General features: G+C 50.0%; 1 protein-coding gene across 1 annotated transcript in view; it reads right to left on the bottom strand.

Moving 5' to 3' along the window:
* Positions 1 to 19331, bottom strand: part of NOP2 (NOP2 nucleolar protein) — a 125102-nt gene that overhangs the window by 58443 nt on the left and 47328 nt on the right. The window lies entirely within an intron of this gene.

The following is a 19331-nucleotide window of genomic DNA, read 5'->3' as shown; positions in this document are numbered from 1 at the left end:
GAGGAGGAAGGGCAGTGAGGAATCTGCTGCTAGAGAGTATCCTCCCGATGGAGCGTTACCGAAGGCCAGTAAGTAACAGTACGCCTGGTGGATACCTCTAACCGCAGATTCCTCACCTTTGGAACAGCTACCAAAGCAGTATCTCCCAAAGATGGAGGGTGTGTGGAGTGGGGTCCGAGCAAAAAGATTTGCAGGATCACTCAAGTGATACCGTCTTTACCTTCAGAGACGGCTGTCAGGGGAGTAGGGCCTCGTGAACGTGTGCACCATCACCCACGTCGGGGCCTGGCACTCCGCGTGCCAATGCAGTGGAAGCAGCAGCCGCAGCCCTGTAAGACTGGGTCCCCAGACCCTCCGGAGCTGCTGCTTAACCTGCGTATAGCAGATCTTAATGCAAAGGACTATTCGCCTTGAAAGAGTCCTTTTCTGCATTGCCTGATCCTACTTTGTCCAAGAGAATCCCACAGAAATTGGATTGTCCAGTCCCTGGTACGGGCGATATAAATGCTTCAAGCTCTTTTGGGGTCTCTCTTCCTCTTAGGCAGATGAGGGGGGACAAAGAAAGCTGGGAAAGTGATGGATTGCCAAACGCGAAAAGGAGTCACAACTTTCGGCAAGATGGTCACCCACGTCCTCAGCACCAGTTTGTCCAGAAAAAAAAGGTGGTGTGGGGCGGCTACACTGACACCTCACATTCACTCATGCGATGAGCTGACCTGATCACAATGAGGAAGGCCTATTTGAAAGTCAAAAGACGCAACGAGCAGCTGTGCATCGGCTCAAAGGCCCGTCAAGAGCAAGTTAAGGCCCCACTGTAACATCACAAAGGGATTGGGAGGAAAGTTTAATAAATTGCATCACACCAGGAGACTTAAACAAGGACGGCTGGTCGGGTAAATGAAAAAAGGCCAAATGGGCAGACTAATAACCACTGGATCAAGGACAAAACAAAGAATATAAAGTCTGACAGCTTGGCACATGAAGGGTTCGTCTTTCAAACTCCACACCAGGCCACAAATGTGTCCCAGTGTAAAAGGACTTTGTGGAAGGATGCTTGGTGGCAAGGAAGATGCCCAGCACGTTGGGTGGCAGTTCAAACACAGTTAACTGCAGCCGCTCTAACTCCACGCAGGGAGGTGTATATTGCGCAGGCTCGCTTGAAAGACCCTGCCGCTGAGACAGAAGATTCTCCCGATGTGGCAGCCTGAGCGGATTGCAGAAGCTTATGCCCAGAAGCTCCAGATACAACACATTCCAGGTACAACACTGTTCTGGCCCAGTCTGAAGCCACTAGGAGGACTTGAGCTCTGCCGTTCCTCATCTTTTTCAGAAGTCAGGGCAGGAAAGGTAGGGGTAGACATGCACGAGAGGTCCGTATGGAGTTCTCTCTGGAATCCACCTCTGAGCAAGTCTTTTCACATGAACTCCAATGTGCATTCTCAACTGTGGCGAAATGTTCCAACCCGGATTCTCCGCACTTGCGGAAAATGCCCTACTCCACCTCAGATGCAGACGCCATTCGTGATCCTCCAACCTCACGTCCCAAGTTGATCTCTCCTGGCATTCAGAGAGCCCACCAGATGGCTCATAACCAGGCAAACGCCCTGACACGCCTGTCAACTCCAGGAGCACAGAGTCTGACACAGGACTCAACTCCATCCTGCTTTTTGCACTACCACAAGGCGGCGGTGTTGTCCACGAGGACTTGCAGCAGCCTCCCATTGATGGATAGCAGGAGATGTTTCAATACCAAAACATGGGCCGCAATGCCAACAGATTGATATGGAGCCGGATTTCTGGTAGATATAGTCCACCAATCTCCACCTCCCCAAGGTGGCAACTCCAATCCAGCAGTGAGGCATCCGTCACGACTGCCAGCTGTTGTTGGGGAAGGGAGAGGAGTCTGCCGCTGGTCAAATTGTGGTCAATCAGCCAACACTGCAGATCATGTGCAGAATGGCATCTGATAGGTTTCCCTGGTGCTGGGCCCATTGGAACTTGAGATTGCATTGCAGAACCTGCACCATGCCTCTTGGCATAGAAGACTAGGAGGATAAAAGACCAAGAAGCCTCAAAGCTGCTATCCCAGAGATCCAGGGCCGAAGCTGAAACATCTATCTTGGGCTGAGACCCCTTTCAGACAAAGCTGGCCTTGATGGGATAGAAGAAATACTCAGGATGGTGGGCGCGAGTAACACATCTTGGAATAAGTGCATTTAAGCCACCTTGGGAGAGATTGGGTTGCCATCATTGTGGAATGCCCCAAGTGAGGAGAGGTCAGTTTCCAAGAGTAACATTAAATGAGCATATTGGCAGCACAGAGTGCTTAATTCACTGCAATGCCAGGCATGGCTCTCTGACCGATACCTGTCTCTTGCTTAAAGGCTCATTCACTAGAGAAGATTTCATGCATGAGATTGAGAACCCTCAAGCAAGACGCTTGTTCCGGTTATTCCGAAATTGGGACCTTTTCCCTCCATTTGTTTCCCGCCAAATGGGCTAAATCACCTATGGCGGATGAACAGCTGTGCCCAGCGTGTGGGGCCCTTAAGGAGACTTCAGAACATGTATTGTTTTTCTGCTCAGCCTACTTAGATAGTAGACTGTTGGATTTTACCAATTTGTCAGAATTTGGGGATTAGAGAGCACATGTCTGCCCTAAGGATTTTAAAAACCGCCTTAGCAAACCATTGGTTTTTACACTCTTCCGTTACCTGCTGGCTATGTGGAAAACCAGGGCCAAATTTAGTGTCCCAAACAGCTAAATATCTGGTGCTCTTGTGTTAATGTGCGTAAATGCAACAAAACTTGCACTCAACGTTGTACTCTTATCATTTATTTATTGATTTATTTTTATTTATTTATGGTATTTGTAGAGCGCATCACTCATCCCGAGGGATATCACGGCGCTTAAACCAGATGAACACAGCTAATAGCTATATCAGAAGGATGTTAGTGAGAAGAGGGGAAAAGGTGCGTTTTCAGCTTTTTACGGAACAGAAGGTAATTGGTGGTGTGTCTGAGATCATCTGGAAGCTCGTTCCATCTTTTGGCCGCTAGGTAAGAAAAAGAGCGGCCGCTAGTTCTGGCTTTATATATACGTTTCGTCCTTGCTAATGCTGATTGAGTGGAGCGTAGGTTCCTGGTAGGGACATAGAATTCCATTTTGTCCTGGAGCATGATGGGACCTGTCCTGTGCAGGGCTCTATGGGCATGACAGAGAAGCTTGAATGCGGCCCTCTGGCGCACAGGAAGCCAGTGGAGGGCTTCCAGGCATTCTGATGCAGAGTCTAACTTGCCTTTATCGCAAATCAGTTTGGCGGCTGCATTTTGCAGTACCTGTAGGCGAGAAAAAAAGATGTTCATTCATCCCTACAAATAGTGCATTCCCATAGTCAAGACGACTGACCAGTAAGGCCTGGGTAACTGAACGTCTGCAGTTCAGCGGTATCCATGGGAATAGCCTCGCTAGGAGTTTCAAGACGGCGAAGCCCTTGCCACAGAGGGATCGTACATGATCTTTCATGGATAACTCATCATCCATGATAATTCCCAGATTCCTGGCGTGTTGTTTGGGGGTGGGGGCCAGGCCCAACGTGGGAGGCCACCACGTGGCATCCCAGATTCGCTTGGCTCCCCTAAATAAGAGGATCTCCGATTTTCCAACATTTAGCTTCAAGCAGTGAGAGTGCATCCATTGAGCCATTTCCGCAAGGCAGCCTTGTAATTTAGTTTTAATAATTTCAGATTTTTCATTTAAAGCCACCACTAACTGCGTGTCGTCCGCATATGAGCACATGCTGATGCCCCACTTCTTTCCAAGTTCAGCCAAAGATGACATATAAACATTGAAGAGGGTGGGGCTCAGCGATGCGCCCTGGGGGACCCCGCAGTCAATGGAGGTAGAGCTGGGATGAGATTGGCCCATGTGTACAGTCTAGGTGCGGTTACTCAAGAAGGAGTGCAACCAGTTCAGGGCATTGGACTGCACTCCCTTGTGGCGAAGTATTTTCAACAGACATTGATGGGAGACCGTATCAAATGCTGCTGACAGGTCGAGCAGTATTAGTGCCACTGATCCTCCTTGATCTATGGAGGACCTAATACTGTCCGAAACTGCCAGCAACGTAGCCTCAGTGCTGTTGTTAGCTCTGAAGCCTGTCTGGGTAGGATCTAGGAGAAAATTAGTTTCTATTTCTCTGCTAATACGACAGTTTTAAGGTTGCTTTTAGGTGCACTCGTTTTTCTAATATGTATCTATTGTATCATGATTATTATGGTTTTATTATTGCCTATTTGTGTGCTTGTATGGCCTCGAGCTGAAATAAAGTTTTGAACGTGACGTGAAGATGAAACATCCAGATCATAGTCCGAATGGCCTAGCCTCGTTGCAACTGAGAGAAGGCCCTACAATGCACCATAGCCAGGGCAACTCTAATGAAAGGAAGCCTCTATGAAGGAGCCAGCTCTGACTTCGGCCCATTGATAATGAACCTCAAGAGAGGAGCCAAGATGGCGACCGGGACGGCAGCGTAGATTCCCGGCTCCGTGAACCTCCGCATCCCGCACGGATATCCTGCATGAGATCCTTATTCTGCGCTATGAGATCGTGTTTGTAGACGAAAGTGGCAACCGATCGTGTGACTCCGAGGTTTCTGGCTGCCGTACCGCCGGAGAAATCAGCGGTTGAACTTTGCGGCCCGTGCGGCCCCGGAGCCGGGACCTCGAGTGGACGCCTTGGCCGGGTGGCAGTTTAACAACAGCGGCCTGTGGTGATTGGGTGGAGTCGGTCCGCCGGAGTGGTGCTGCCCTCGGCCTGCATTTTGCTGTAGTCGCTCCCCCTGCTGAGCGTTGCGGACCGAGGACACGCCCGGGGGTGCAATTCTCGGATTCTGTGGTGTTTGCCCCTGCCTTTGACGGTGAGCTGCCCGGACGCCGTCCCTAGCTCGCCCTGATCCTTGCGGGCTGCTCCCGGCTTTTCGCGGGAGCTGGTCCGTGGCGGAGACGACTGTTGCCCGTGACCGCGCAACGGCTGAATTTGTGCCTGCCCCGGGATCCCTGTCTTCAGCGACGTGGACCTCGAGGCGCTTGTCCCGGGGTCCTGGCCCCAATACGAGTCGGGCCTTCCCAGCGGCCATTTTGTTGCTATGCAGCCTACCATCCTGTCCACTGGATCGCAGCAGGATTGGGGGTGTGTGACTTTTGGGAGTGTGGCAGAGCGATCGGAGAGAGCTGCTCTGGGGTACGGTGACCTCCTGGAGGCCCTTGGTGCCCTTCATTTCTCCTTGGCTCATGGCGCCGGGGTCCTGGGGAGGAAGCTAGATGGGGTGGCATCGGCGTTGGGACAGTGGCGGCATGCTGGTCCACAGGTACGCAGTGGCTTCCCACACTGCACACAGGAGGAAGATGTTGCGGCCCCCCCTGCGATTAGTGCACAGCAGGACACTCCGGTCAGTATGCTACCGTGTGGTCGGCTAACTGTGGGCTTGATCTGTTCCGGAGGTATTGTACCTGAGTGGAAGATGGTGGTCTTGTCCCGTGCACGGTCTCCGGCGACCCAGGGACAATTCCAGCAACGTGTGTCTCCTTTGGCTGATTCAGCCTGTCTGGACCTTGTGTGCAGTGCAGATCCTGGGGCGGCACTGGAAAAGACGCCCCTCCATGATGCGGTCTGTGCTGGTACTCAGAGACTTCCACCCCACCTGTGCGCGTCGCTTTTCGGTTGTTTTTGGACACTCCTGTACCTTGGAACATCGAACATGGTGCTGGGTCGAGGGGCAGGCATGGGCAGAATCGTAAAGAGTGGTCAAGGCTGAGGCTGATCCTTCGGGGGTGGTCACCTAGTAGACGAGCGGACTCATGGTTGCGTGCTCTCATAGTTATTCGCATAGTTGGTGCATAATGTTCCCCATTCCCCCCCCTTTTTCTGATATGATCGACTTGGTGCTGCTGATTGTTTGCTGTGGGGAGACTTCACCGTGCGGGAGGGAGAAGCCGGGGGTATGTTTAGATGGCCCTCCTCCAGTTTATTATACTCTCTCCGCTACCCCGTCTGGTGGGGTTCTTTCTTACTCCTTTTTCCCTGTTTCTTCTATATTTCGGGTCTAGTTCCAGGGCGACAGGCACACTGCTGGGGGGTGGGGCCATACTCATTCGCAGAGGTGCAGGGTGGGGGGTTGGGGGAGGGGACTCTTTAGTCTTTATCTCTTTTTCCATGGCCTCCTTTTTCTTCTCTGTTTCTTCTTGTTTTCCTTTTTCTGGGATCAGCGCGGTACATTTCCCTTATTGTGAATCGTTGCCTCTTCATGTGTTCCACAGTTTCCGGGGTGTTCGCTGGGCGTTAGATATTGGGGTCTGCAGGCGCAACTGTTTTTGATATTCTTCCCCATCCGGACTTTCCCGTGTCTGCGCCATTGATTCAATATATTGCTGCTTATTGCTTACGTCTCTTATCCTGCCCCTTATCGCTGTTGGGAAATTGTTTGGCACCTGATCCTACTGTTTTGTCTTATCATAAAATGAAAAACCCTTTTTCTCCTGGTGTCCTACCTGCGCGGCTCATTGGCCGGACTATATTGGATTGAAGATTTTGCTCTCCGAGGTGCCGCCTGTGTTTACATTTGCTTTTATTGTTCTGATTACTTAGCGGCCGGCCCCGGGGGGTTGTAGGCCCATACGTGTAAATGATTGAAACGTTAATAAAGGTTTTTCAAAAAAAAAAAAAAAAAAAAAAAAAAAGATAATGAACCTCAAGGATGTCAAGAGGTTCGTCGTCATCTGGAGGTGGTCTACCTCGGACCGTGGCGAGCCTACATTCAACAGCCAGATGTCAAGGCAAGGGAGAACGGTTATCCCCGACCTCCAAAGATGAGCCGCGACTACCACCATCACGTTTGAGAACACGCAAGGTAAACTGGTGAGGTCGAAGGGGAGCATGACATACGGAGAACGCTCCTGACCTACCTTGAACCGCAGATAACATCAAGGGAACTACAGGACAGGTACATGAAAAGACTCATCCTGTAGACCCAAGGCCACCATCCAGCTGACTAGATGCAGCGTAGACAAAACCTGTAGCAGCATTTTTAATTTGTCCTTCCGGAGGAAGGCATTCAGAGAACAAATATGTAAGATAGGCTAAAGTCCTCCATCCTGTTTTTTTTTTTGTTTAAATTTGTTTATTGGTTTAAAAACATCATTATACAACATAGACTGAGGATAAGTTCCTTCTGACCTCACTTTCTTGTGTACCAAGTCATTAAACAAAATATACATTCCACTCAACCTGTTCCTTCTGCCTGTTGACGCATTTCAAGTTCTGCCGAGGGGCCTCCATCCTGTTTTTGGCACAAGGAAATAATGAGGAACAGATTTTTTAACTGTTTTGGTAGCTCCTTTGGAGAGTAAAGCATGCACCTCTGTCATTAGAATGAACAGGTTCTCCTCAGAGCCATTCTGGTGTGAGGAAGAGACGCAGTGGGGCAGAAAGAAATGGTAGGGCATAACCATGCTGAACGGGCTGGAGGACCCAGCTACCAGATGTGATAGAAAAGGTTGATTGACTTACAGCAATCCCTTATGCCTCTTTATACCAAGTAAGCTCAGCTCATACTTCCACTGGACACTGTTCAAAACAAGATTCCCATCTAGATAATGGCTTCACTGAACCCTATGGTGTTTGGTATCAAACACCTCGTATTAATAAACCCACACTGATTCCAGTGATGAATTCAGTAATATATGCACCCAGAGGGTACCTTAGAGGTAACCCCCTGAAAACCTACAGTGTATTTGCTGACTGGTCCTGTCCAGCCTGGCACCACAGACACATCTCTGACCCCCTGAAGGCGAGAGCCCGCACTCTGAGGTCGCAAACAATATCCTGCCCTGGCAGGAGGAGTTACACCTCCTCCAAGCAGGATGGCTAGTAAATCAGCATATCAAGCCGGGAGGCTTCAAAGACCTCTGCCGCCTTTCAAATGCAACCCTAGGCTTCCTTAGACAGGGGAAATGCCACCCCCTGCCCTGGGCCCATTTGGCACCAGGACAGGTGTGAAAATTAACTATGGTGGGCAGCCTGAAGTGAACACGGAGATAGGAATTCCACCATCTTGTGTGTGGTGGAATTAGGAATTCTGGGACGTCTAGGTCATCTAGGGGGTGTAGTGACCCCATTGGCTCCTACTCCTTCCTCCTCTAAATGCACCTAAATTGAGTGTAGGAGAGTAGGGTCTGCTATCCTATGGTCACCCCAAATTTTTGCTTTTTGCTTCACTGGTTTTTGACATATTGAGGCTGTGGGCCTGCCAATCAGACCCCCAGCCTGCTGTTCTCGCTACTAAATTAAAACTATGCACCCTAGGTGCATAACCAATTGGAAGTGGATCACCCTGTCAGCCCCTGTACCAGTGTACACTAGGTACCCAGGGCATTGGTGTACCCAAGGCCTGCCAGGGGCTGAAGCATGTATTATGCCACCCCAGGCTTGGCCTAACGATTTGACACAACTGGCTGATCACTCAGCTGGGGTAAGTTGGTGTAATCACCTCTTCCTTAGGTGTAGTATACCTATACCTAACCTTAAATGGGACACCTGGTAACCTATAAGTCACTCCTATGGCAGGCCTTAACAATCCTGAAGGCAGAGTGCTTGGTTCCATGTGAGATGGTGCTCTGGCATGAGCTGAGCCTGTCTGCAGTGGTCGGAACAACTTCCTACTACTGCTTCCAGATATCGTCATACCATTACTCTTAAGTGCATTATGAACCTCGCGGTTAAATGCTATCTTTGGTTTGGCCTTATCAAAACATGTCGAGTAAGGTGTCATACGAATTGGAATACTAACCCCTCGCCAATTCTGGCGACGGGGTTAGCATTCCACCCTTCTAGAGGGACACGACATGTACAGTACCTGAAACCCGGGTAAAATCAGACATAGCCTCAGCTCCACAAAATGGATGCTGCCACCACAGACACAAGTCTGCCCTCCTGCTGCTGGGAGTCCTTCCAGCTTGGGAGGTGTGGACAAAGGGTTTCCTGCCAGGGGAGGTGCGTGCACCACCCCAGACAGGATTTTGTGTATTGGTCAGGTAGGGCTTGAAAGAAACCAGACATGCCTGTGGCTCACAAGGAGCCTCGGTGCATATGCCAGTTCAAACCGGTCCTGGGGCACACCAGTCCCGGGCCTGGGGCGAGCTGGACAAAGGATTGGGGGTGTAACCACCCCCCTTCCTGGTCCCACCCATAGGGAGGGACCTAGCAGGTAGTCCGACCCCTAGAATCCGCTTAAAGGTAGGAGCTGTGTCCTAAGACTTCAGACATCCTGGAATCAACTTGAAACTAAGAAGAAGACGGGAACTTCGACATTCTGCTGCACAGAAGACTGAAGGAAATCTCCCCTGTGGTCAGGGAGTGACCACCTTGCTAACGCAAGCACCATCCAGCGGATCAATGTCTGCTTTGCCGCCGCCTCCCGCCGGAGCCCGAGCCCAGAGACTGACAAGACCTGGACCTCCAGACCTCTCACCGCCCGATCCACAGTCCCTGAAAAGAGGAGACCCGTGGAGGCACCGAGACACGTGGAGCCAGCCATCTTGAAACGACCACGACAAGCTGACAAGTGCAACAACCGAGGCTCCCTCCAAGTTGTGCTTTGGGATCTGAGAAGCCCAACACCCGAGCAGCATCTGCACCAAAGGTGAGCCCTCCAGCATCTCCACGATCTGCGTGGGGCCCTTCTGCATTTTGCCACTCGACGCGCCTAACCGGTTGCTGGCCCGCTGGCTAGTAGCCATCTTGGCGACGAACTTTACGAAATACACCGCTGGTCTGGTTGCTCCAGACTGGCCCTTGCTCCCCTCCAAAGGAGCAGTCCCTCTGACCTTGCTGGTCAGAGCCATCAGCTTATTTCATCTCCTACAACAATTGCTTTTGCCAAGGCTTGTTTGCTTCGATCAAGTCGCCGACACCGCCGACAGCGAGAGCCTGCGTGGGACAGCTCGTGAACCGACTCCTGGACGTCGTCGACCTCCAGGGACCACGTGGCTGCAGAGACAAGCTACACCTTTCTTCCTGTTTGCACCCGACATTGCCTGGTACCCACCTGGTGCCACGCTGGTCACTGGCTAGTGACTGTGAACACTGTCCCCTCTGCTTACAGGTCTTCAACATCTCCGATCCACTCTTGGATCCACCGCATCTCTCCCGGACCGACCGCCTGCAGCATCTTTGTCTTCAGGCTCCACGGAACAGATAGAAGAAACCCGACGCACTTCGAGGCCTATGCACCCGCTTCCTGTGGGTGAGGTAAAGCTGGCACTCCTGTGCCCAAGTGTAGTATTACATCTCTAGTGCCTGTGTTCCAAATCTTGAGTTCCTAGTCCATCCGGAAGATCCTCTTTGCAGTAACTTTGTACTTTTTACGCACCCATTGAAACCTATGGGAGCACGCGTGTGACTATTTGCTCTGCACACGCCACCCGTGGACCTCCTGGTCACTAACTGAAGTTAGCTCCTTGTAGGCCCAGCGATTCTAGAGGCCCTAGGCCTTTTCCCTTTTCTGTTCGTGGTACTTATACCACTATTTTAGTATATGGTTCGAGCGGCCACCAGGGCCTATCCATATAAAGTGCAACTTCTGTGTATTCTACTGTAATCTTGTTTGACGATTTGTGCTCCTGTGCTCATAAAGAGACTAGGGGTTACTTTGAGAAATAAATACATATATATTTTGAATATATATCTGTGTGGTGTCCTTTCATTGGTATAAAAGGGGGTTACATTTGGTAAAACAGCTGGCTTAACACGCTTCACGAGTTTAGCCTCAAAGACTGCTTAGCCTACGCTACCACTAGGGCAGCTAGTCCGAAAAGGTTGACTTACAACCACACCATAAGGGTTGCTTGGCATGGTACAAGGTGATCACTTTAACTAGTGAGCATCATATACCAGGCCAACTTCTCACATTGAGTATTTAGGAAAGACCGTGATACCAGGACTTCAGATTTTAACAGACAAAAAGAAGAAGTGGACAAAGAAGAAGAGCACCTGAGAACTGAATAGCAACTACTGACCTGACGCCAACCCTGCCGTCCTGTCTGCTGCCCCCAACACTTGTGGAGAACCTTACTTGTCCTGCCACTGTGCAGACTCCAAGAACCCTGGACAGCTGCCAGTGCTTCGCCAATCGCCAGGGAAACTCCCTTGGAGTAGAGGAGCTACTCCCCTGCAGCCACAGGCACTAAAGAAGCGAGGCTCCGTTTACTGTCCTGCTGTCTACCGGGACTACAGCCGCTGCAGCCGCCCAGGAAGAGGTCACCTTGCTCTTACAGGTGAGATCCACCCTCCCAAGTCTGGAGACGCCAGGACTAACCGGAGATGTGCAGTATCAATTCTGGGGTACCGGACCCCTTGCAGCAGCCAAGGCTTGGTGTGACCAGACACCAAAGCAGAGGAAGACCAACTGCACGTCGAGGGTCTTCAAGGACAGTAAGACCCACAACTAGAGTAGCCCAGCTGTCCAGTTTGCCCCCTTCTGCAGAAGCCAAATACAAAGAGTGAGTCCCCGACCAATGAAAGCACCTCTGCACCGGTGCCCCACAGCCAGAACCCAAAGGAGGTGACAGTGCCCACAGGGTCCTGAGACTGAGAAGAGCCGAGCCCATCATTGGGTCTAGCCAGACTGGACTTCCAGTCGCCGCCTACAGCCTCTTCTGCAGGCCCCCTCCAACCGCTAGTGATTCCAGCACCAAATCCAACGCCGAAAGACACCACTGCACCCAAGCTCTACAGCCAGAGAAGTGGACCAACGATGTTCTTAGGTGCCAGAGCTGCTTACGAGTCGATCCCCCTGTGTGAATTGCCCTGGACTGGCCCCCCAGGCCCAACTTGCAGCCTCTTTCTGACCGGACCATTCCCCACCGAAGTGAATGGGACACCAGACGCTGTAGCACAGCTCTGCACCAGACATCCCAGAGTCTCTAGAGAAGACTAGTTGGTGTGGCCTTGGACCTTGCCACATACTCACCTTCAGTCCAGTAACTTAGATTAGATGGATCCAGAAGAAGTGGACAAAGAAAAGCCATACGCAAACGAGAAATGAAGACTGCTGTAGACTTTTGGTGCCAAACCCTGCCTGCACCAGTCTCGATAATCGTAACTGAATGACTCGTCCTGCAGCTGAACAACTACCAAGAACCCCGGTAGACTGCCAGCCCTTCACAAATTGCCAGCAATCACCCTTGAAGTAGAGGAGCTACTCCCCTGCAGTTCACAGGCACTGAAGAAGCAAAGTCCGGTTTATCGTGTTGCAGCTCCCCAGTCAGTCTGACTCAGCAGCCTTCACCCCACAACCATAGGAAGAGGTACCTGTGCTCCTGAAGATGAGATCTGCCCCCCACCAATTAAGAAGATACTTTTTTTTATCAGCGGCTCTGGTCACTTCCTTTTCTGATGCAGCTGGGGCGTTATGATTTTTATTTTTGGGTGATGCCTCGTCCCCACCCAGGCCACACTGATTAACTTTTCTTTTGTGGGGGCAGTGCAGGCAGTCCACTTCAGCACTGTCCATCCGGCTCTCCACCTGGCTAACACTGGAGCCAGTAGTCTAATTCACCCTGTGCGGGCAGGGTGTGTGGATTACAGCAGTCGCCCCACTCCAGGAATGGGGAAGCGCACACCGCCACTTTGGGGTCTTTGGAGACAGAGTCCTACATCCATTAGGGGGGCTTGTTCTTCCAGCTGTCCATTGTGTTGTCACCGTCCAAGTCGAGGGTCTTGATCTGTCTCTCCCTTGTGCAAGAGTTTATAAGGGTGGGTGGAGAGTTCTGAAGCCAGGCACCTCTGGCCAATCTTAGGATGCTCCATCACTCCCTTCGACGCTGTCCCAACCCTCCTCCACAGCATTCTAGGACAATCCAATATGACGGTTAAGTGGTCTATGGGCACAGATCCTCGCCTACATCCTAGCTGACAACACTGCCAGGGACTTGCCCACCAAAACTTCAAAGAGGAGCCCCTTCTGTGTTGGCTCAAAATGCCCGGGCTTCCTCCTTTGTTTTGACTGAATGTGTACTGGGATCCTGCTAACCAGGTCCCCACTGCCACAACTCTTCCTCGAAACTGTACAATTGTTCTCTAAATTGTCAAAACCTTTAGTACCCTAGTAAGTCCCTAGTAAATGATACCCTGTACCTAGTGCCTGAGGTACTAAAGAGGGCCACTAGGGGCTGCAGCACAAATCATTATATCCTGAGGGACCCCTCACCAAGCACATGCAAGACTGCCATTGCAGGTTGGGTGTCTTGGTGCAGCCAAAACTGAAAATGTGACATGTCACACATCCCTGTGTGCCATGTCCCTTAGCACTGCATGCCATATTTGTAAGTCACCCCTACAGCAAGCCTAACAGCCCTAAAGCAGGGTGCTGAATATTACATGTGAGGGCATACCTGCATGGGCAGATATGCCCTTGTGCTGGTCAGTCCTATTACTGCCACTGCAAGTAGACAGGGAAGCCATTTTAAAACATGTGCTGGACACTGGTGAAAACGAGTTCCCCAGCTATATGATGGCTTCACTGAAAATGGGGATGTTTGGTATTAAACATCTCGTATTGGTAAACCCACACTGATGTACCAATACATGCATCCAGAGGGCACCTTAGATGTGCCCCCTGAACACATAGAAGCCTCTGGTGTCCTTGCTGACTGGTTTATGCCAACCTGCTACCCGAAACGCCTTTCTGACCTCCTAGAGTACTTTGCTCTCAGGAGACCCAGAACAAACGCCTGTCTGGGAAGAGGGTGTAACACCCTCTCCCACAGAATGACCTGCTGATTATTCTCCTTAGGCAGGCGAGCTTCAAAAAAGCTGCCTTTTTTTAAATGGGAATCTGGCACCCCCCGTCTAGAGCCCCCTTGGCACTTGGACAGGTGGGAAAGTTAGCTAGTCAGGTAAGCGTGCCCCCTCCAGGCTAGTACCACCCCTAAGGTGGGCTACTCTGAGGTGGACACTATTTTTCAGAAGTAGACATCTTTGGGATGGCATACTTAGGAATTCTGGGACAGGGATATGCCCACTTCACACAGGAAGTGGTTATATAGGGGGCATAGTGACCTCAAGGGTCAGTAGCCCATTGACTACTACCCTACACTCCCCTGATGCCCGTAAATTCAGCATTTAGGAGTCCCTGGCACCAGAGAAGCAGATCCTGCCGACCTAAGAAGAGAGAGTACATCGAAAAGCCGCAAAAGCCAAGGAAGAGCAGCTGACCTGGTACCAACACTGCTTGTCTGTCTGCATCCCTTGTCGAAAACAGCGCCAAAGTCAACTAGTTCTGCAGTTGTGACTCCAGAACCTTATTAGGACTGCCTACCTTCGAAGAAGACTCAAGCCCTCCAGTGAACAGTGGACATGTTCAAAAGACTCTCCAAAAGAGAAGACTGAGGCCTCTGGAACCGCCAAAACCCGACACCCGAAGCCATCACTGCATCCGTCACCTCAGGCCCAAGTTGAAGTGGGCCCCCGGTGCCAACAAGGTTCCCCAGCCCTCCAGAGCTCATGTCCATCGAGGTTTCGCCCCTTCTGGCCCCCCCTCAACCACGACTGCTGGTGAAAAACCAGACACCTAAGGACACTGCACCAGTCGCCCCTGGGCCTTGGAGAAGAAGACCAAAAGGTGACCCCACCCCCATATCCAAGCTTCACAAGGCCTGAGCCTACTTGCTGGTTCAGCCAGACTGGCTTTGCAGCCAGAGCCTGCAGCCTCTTTTTACAGTGATCGATCCCTATTTAAAAGCATTGGGCTCCCAACGCGGATTTGCACCCTGCACCCAGCCGCCCTCGGGCTCCTGTTGGTGTACTGTTGGTGCTGCCTTGGACCTTACCCACCACTCACCTTAACTCCTCGAGATTGGTCCTATAAGTAGATGTACTGTACTTGTTTGCAGAACTTGTTCTTTCTTCCATAGGATAACATTACAGAACTCAGAAATTACACTGTATCCCCTTTTTAATGTGAAAAGAATGCATACTTAAAAATGTACTTACCTGAAAGATTATTCGGATGCCAAATCTTATATAAAGGTACTTGTTATTTTTATAAATTGGTGTGAATCTTTTTCTTGAGTCGTGTTGGCATTTATTAATCATTGCGTGAATTTTGCAACTGTATTGCACTCCTCTGTGTTAAGCCTAAGGCTGCTCGACCACACTACCACTAATAGAGCACTTTGGGATTGCATAGTAATCCCCTGTCCACTCATAAGGGAACCCCTGGACTATTTACATGGTATATCAACTTAATGATAGATCACATAAAGAGCCAGCTTCCTACAGTGTACATATATGTTTTGGGGTACATTCAAACTTGGTGTGCATGTTCCACCACAGTTTGACACCTCACTGAACTGAGTAGGCCTAGTGGAGAGAAACTGCAATTTAAGGCACATTTTCCCTATATGTATAATACTGTGATACAACAGATAATCCAGTAAATCCTACTTGCCTACCTAAGAGAGCCCATAAAATTATAAGGCCTACCCCAGATCAACATCTATCCCTGCAGAGTCCCTTCTGCGGCAGCCTACCTTGCCATAGTGGTAATCTTACCTGCGCAGCCCACACACAATCACACATGTTCATGTTTAACCAGCACAGTGCTTCTTTCTATAGTGCAGCAGCCTTATCTTAAAAGGCGGACACTGGCAGTAAACATACGCAGTCCAAATACCACATCATTACTGTGGGTGTGACCCAAGGAGTGAGACTCGCTCGCAGTAACAGTCCAAAAAACCAGGTGATCAAAAAGCAAAAAACCTGGATGGATTAAATGGGCAGAAACCATTTCAGTATTGCTGGCATGAACTGCAGGTGAGAGGCAAGGTGATGAAGACTTGCTGTTAGTGTAACCTTGCAGCCCTTTACTGTTTCTTTTAATTAAAACACACAGGTCTGGAGGCATCCTATCTAGCGTCCAAATATGAGATATAAACGATAGAGGCACCCAGCTTTACCAAACTCTGAGCCATTCAAATAAATATGCATTTAAAAGTTGAACAAACTAACATGAAAATCATTACAGAAGAACTCCTATGGATTCATTTGAGTTGATTATATATTGGCAAAACAGGAGGAGCTTTTAAAGCAACCAAACACTCCAATCACAACCTCGCTGCATGCCGACGACTCCCAAACAAACAATAAGAGGTCGAAATAGTGACACAGAGGATGACAAAGGAACAAGAATAATACTCCGCACCACAGCCACTGAGAAGGGTACAAGGAATTTGCATCACAATGGCGAAGGACCCAAGTCTAGAAAGCTACATTGAATTACCCTGTGCATCTGTAAAAGCACAGCCTTAATTGCAGCACAGCAGGCGAGACTAAGACACAAACGCCCAGCATAAGCAGCAGTAGGCGGGTCAGTGGAGACTGGAATAAAGCGAACAGTACTACTCAAGATCTCTGTAAGAACATCTCAAAAGAAGTACCTGAAAAGTAAGCAGTGATGGACACAAGCAATGAGGCCATGTGCTGGGGAGGGACAAAGTTAAGAAGAGGAAGGAAAGCCCACAAATAAAAAGTAAGCAAATAAGAGAGTGGCAATGAAGCCAACCAATGGTAAGGAGTGCACTCTAAGCCCACTTTAAGCCAACAACAGGTATTTTCGCAAATGGGCTATCTGGTAGGTGAGACCGGAAAAAGGCTTATAGAGGGGGGGTCTGGGTCGAAGTGGTTGGGGGGTGGGAGGGCAGGGGAAAATATGTGGGAGGCAGACATCAAAGGAAGAGAAGAACAATAATAAAAGAACAATAGTGAAAGCAACACAGAGATGAAGGGGACACAGGCACAACAAGTAAGTGTTTGACTTGGCTTTTTCAGCGGGTTCACCCCCAAACCTTTTTGTTTTTTGGTCTCCTGTTTTTGACCCTGTTTTGTTAGCTCAGGTGAGTTGTAAAATACATCAAGTTGCACCATGGGACAAGTAGTCCACAAGTGTGGAACGGAATACATAACGGCGGTCAGGCTGTAGAAGCGCACCTCTTCCTTGGATTTAATGGCGGATCCTCGGTCTTATGACGTTGAGGCGGTGTGGGGAGACACTGGCTCAGGTTATTTGCAAGCAAAGCATGACAATGAACTGAGTGCCTATTTGAGGCGACATTATTTAATATTTGAGTGGCAATGCAAAGTATGTTATAATTTTGGACTACTTGTCCCATGGTGTAACTTAATGTATTTTGCAACTCACCTGAGTGTTATTGAGCCAATAAAAGCAGTAACCAGCAACACGCTTTTGATTATTTTGCTGCCGCTTGCCCGTGAACAAGAACTATTTGAGTTTGAAACGCGCTGGGCTTCACATTTACGGATCTTGCCAGAACTTTGTTTGCCAGCTGATTGTATGCTAATGAGCCAGTGTGCTTCGTCTTTTGGACAAGTGTGGAACAGAGAATATATATATCTTTTCTGGTTGTAATACAAACCGAATAAAGCTTGCTGAACCGAACAGATAGCATGGGAGATACTTTGTAACATCTTACAAGTATAACTTTCCATTGGGTCAAGATGGAGGAATAAAGTTTAGGCTCTCTGAACTCAGAATTCAATAACATCTTTTAGTAAATAGGTTTTTTAAATGGTGTGTTTGAAAATGCCACTTTTAAGAAAGTAGGCATTTTCTTGTATAACCATTCTGTGTGCCTCTGCCCATTTGTGGATTGACTGATTTTGGTGCGACAGGGGCTGGGGAAGTGCACTCACGGTAGACAGCCACTAGGGGGCTGAGGTGTGTCTGGCCCTTCCTGGATGACTCAGAGCTGAGCGGAATAGACCTTGGATGCATTTAGAATAGTGGGAGGGGTTTTCCTTGCACCAGAATAGGGCCTGTCTCCCTTGCACAATGCTGTCGCTACCCCTGAGGTCATCCTGCACCAGTGAGGACCGAACTGATTTGGACTGGGCTCAGGACCCTTGCTCAAAGAAGAACATAGACCAAATGGGGCATAAGTAGTGAACCGTAAACCCCACAACTTTAGATCACTTCTGGACTCAAGAAGAACCTTTGCCAGGGAGAAGAGCTGGAGAGCTGTCAGGAGGGGTGCTGCTCCTTTTGCTTTGTTGGGTTGGGCTGCAGTTGCAGCTTCTGCCAAGGAAAGGACAAAGACTGTAACTTTGCTGTGAACCTGCTTGAAGAAGAATTTCCAAGGGCCTGTGTGCTGGCCTGCTGTTCTGAAGTCTCAGGGACACAAAGACTTGACCCCCCAGCTCCCCTGAACTCTATTGCGGAGAGTTCTGACCTGCCAGGAGGTGCCTATTCCAGCTTTGGGCCTCTGGAGGTTGTTCCTGCTGTTGGGAGCTGGAAGCAACTTGAAAGAAGCAAGGAAACAGGTCTCCGATGCCATTAGCCATGCCACTGTGACGCTGCGACCTGAACAGAGGCCAGCGGCACCACTTGTTGAATGCACGACGCACCGCCCTGCCTGCACTGCAGCACCAATGCCCTTTGGCGCCTGCCGTTATCAGCATTTCCTGACGGCAGCGCTCGCACCGACCCAGTCATCGCCAGCATCCTGTTATCGTGGCACCTATAACCACAGAGGGTGACTCCACGTACTTACCGACTTCGCATCGCCTCATCGGATCCGATGCCTCACCGCCGACGCAACAGACTTCCTCTGTCCTGAATTCGACACGTCGCCTCCTCGGGGACACATCGCTTTGCCTCCCCCCGAGGCAGCCAGAGAGCCGGCCTCGATCTGGTCACCGACAAATCACCTCCACGACATTGTGCATCGGCATACACTGATTTATCCAAAGGTACTGTTCGTTTGGGGGTCCGTGTGACTCCATGCCCGACGTAGAGTACCTCACGGTCGGCGCCGTAATTTGGATTTATAGTTGTGACGACGACGCAATAGCCCCAGGTGGAGCGATTTGTTTTCTGCAAGCTTTATTTTGGAAGTAACTGTTCTAAAGTTATATCTTATTACCTGCAAGTTGGATTTTTGTCGTTTTGGTCTTGTTGAGTTTTAGATAAAGATACTTTATATTTTTTTAACTGGTGTGGTGTCCATTTGTGGCGTTATCACTGTGTTTTGAGTACAAATACTCTACACTTTGCCTTTGGGATAAGCCGATCTGCTCGTGCCAAGCTACCAAGGGGGTGAGCAGAGGTTATCTAGAGTGTGTACCCCCCCCCCCCCTTACCCTGAATAGAAGCAAGGGTCCCTACTTGGAGAAAGGTACCTACCCCTGACAACTAGAAAACCCCATTTCTAACAGTAAGCAACACACGAGAGAGAAACATGGATCATGGGTCAGCGCA

Source organism: Triturus cristatus, chromosome 7 (genome assembly GCF_964204655.1).
Source record: "Triturus cristatus chromosome 7, aTriCri1.1, whole genome shotgun sequence".
NCBI lineage: Eukaryota > Metazoa > Chordata > Amphibia > Caudata > Salamandridae > Triturus > Triturus cristatus.
This window is presented reverse-complemented; position numbering and strand designations above follow the sequence as displayed.